At 35.7% G+C, this 2,251-nt stretch overlaps 1 non-coding gene across 1 annotated transcript; it reads left to right on the top strand.

Annotated features, from left to right (window-relative positions):
* The first annotated feature begins 1,339 nt into the window (after window positions 1–1,339).
* LOC142864675 (U6 spliceosomal RNA) lies at window positions 1,340–1,446 on the top strand. Its single transcript, XR_012915026.1, has one exon. It is a non-coding gene; the product is annotated as a U6 spliceosomal RNA (small nuclear RNA).
* Window positions 1,447–2,251: the final 805 nt, after the last annotated feature.

The raw sequence follows: 2,251 nt of genomic DNA, 5'->3' as shown, positions 1-2,251 counted from the left end.
TTTTACTTCCAATCTTTTTTTGGAACGGAGCTGAATTTTTTTCAAATTCTTTTTTGCCACGTATTGATGTAATCAAGTGGTTTTGTTGCTTGGTTGAATTTAATAAATTATGTTGAAGATTTCCTACTGCAAAACCCTCTCTATATCCTTGGAATATATCTTATTTGTCTATACTGTATTTTTTGAAAACACTGCTGGATTCAACATATTCATAGATGCTCTTGCATCTATGTGCAACATCAAGGCATGGATGGGATCTTGTAAATTAATCTGTTTTAAGCACCTATAACAAAGACCAATCATAGACACAGCTTCCCTTGTGTCCTATGGGAATGGCGACTCCTCGAAATTCAGTGAGAAAAAACTGTGTGGACATCCAGGGAGACCTTACCTAAAAAGGTGTCTGGCCGAATACAGATCAGTTTACCATAAATTTTCAAATTTATTGCCATTGAGTTGCATATTATATATCATATCTGTTACTTTTAATTTCTTCTGTAGTTGCGTTTATACATTTTTTCTTCTTTCTAACTGTATATTTTCATTTTCTCTCTTTTTTCCCCCTTGGTCAGACTTACTGGGGCTTTAATCTGTTTTATTTGTATTGTTAAAAAACAGCTCTTATTTGTACTTTTTATTTAAATATTTCATCTTTTATTCTTTTTAAAACTTTGTCTTTTGAGATAATTGTAGATTTACAAGAAGTTGCAAAGATAGTACAGAGAGGACCCATGTACACTTGACCCAGTTTTCCCTATGGCTTACAGAGCTGTAGTACAATAGCAAAACTAGGAGCTCAACATTGGTACAATGTGTTTATATTCCTATTTGTGATCAAATGTGCAGATCACCACCACAATCAAGATAGGGAACAGTGCCACGCCCCCGAGATCTCTCTTGTTCTATTCCTTTGGAGTCGTGCCTTCCCCTTCCTCCTACCCTCCCTCACTAATTTTTTCTCTATCTATATAATTTTGTCACTTCGACAATGTTATATAAATGGAATAATATAGTATGTGACCTTTTAAGATTAGCTTTTTTCACTCAGCATAATGTCCTGAGATTCATCCAAGTTGTTGGGTTTATCAACAGTTCTTTTGTTGTTATTTCTCAGTAGTGTTTCATGGTATGGATGTACCACAGATAGGTTTAATCATCCGCCTATTATTGTGAGATATTTTGATTGCTTCCAGTTTTTGGCTATTACAAATAAAGTTGTTATGAACAATTGTATGCAGATATTATGTGGACATAAATGTCAAAGAGGTGTGATTAGTCTTCATCATTCATAATTCACTATGACTTTCTTTTATCATAATTTTAAAAAAATTCATTAGTTGTGCTCGCTTCGGCAGCACATATACTAAAATTGGAACAATACAGAGAAGATTTGCATGGCTCCTGCATAAGGATGACATGCAAATTCGTGAAGCGTTCCACATTTTTTTAAATCAGCCTGGTACTGGCACAAGAACAGAGGCATTGATCTTTTGGGACAGGACTGAGATTCCAGAGATGAAACCATCTGCATATGGTAACCTAATCTTTGATAAAAGACAGACAAAAATATACACTGGGGAAAAGAATCTCTTTTCAATAAATGGTGCTGGGAAAACTGGATAGCTACATGCAGAAGAATGAATCTGAATCCCTATCTCTCGCCTCTCACAAAAATCCACGTGAGATAGATAACAGACTTAAACCTAAGGCATGAAACCTTAAGAATCCTAGAAGAAGATGTTGGGAAGACCCTTTCAGATATTGGCCTAGGCAAAGAATTCTTGAAGAAGACCCCCAAAGCAATCACCACAGCAACAAAAATAAACAAATGGGACCTGATCAAATTAAAAAGCTTCTGCACAGCCAAGGAAACTATCATTAGAGCAAATAGACAACATACAGAATGGGAGAAAATATTTGCTCTCTACACTTCCGATAAAGGTCTGATAAAAAGAATCTATCTAGAACTGAAAAGAATTAACAAGAACAAACCAAGCAACCCCATCAAGAAATGGGCAATGGAAATGAACAAACTTTTCCAAAGAAGACAGAATAATGGCCAGCAAACATATAAAAAAATGCTCAACATCTCTAATCATTAGAGAAATATAAATCACAACCACAGTGAGATATCAGTGAGATTGGCCTGTATCAAGAAATCCCCAAACAACAAATGCTGGTGAGGATGTGGAGAGACAGGAACACTCTTACGCTGCTGGTGGGACTGCAAATTAGTGCAACCTTTGTGGAA

Source organism: Microcebus murinus, chromosome 25 (assembly GCF_040939455.1).
Source record: "Microcebus murinus isolate Inina chromosome 25, M.murinus_Inina_mat1.0, whole genome shotgun sequence".
Classification (NCBI taxonomy): Eukaryota; Metazoa; Chordata; class Mammalia; order Primates; family Cheirogaleidae; genus Microcebus; species Microcebus murinus.
The sequence above is the reverse complement of the archived record's forward strand: the minus strand, read 5'-3'. Positions and strand labels throughout refer to the sequence as shown.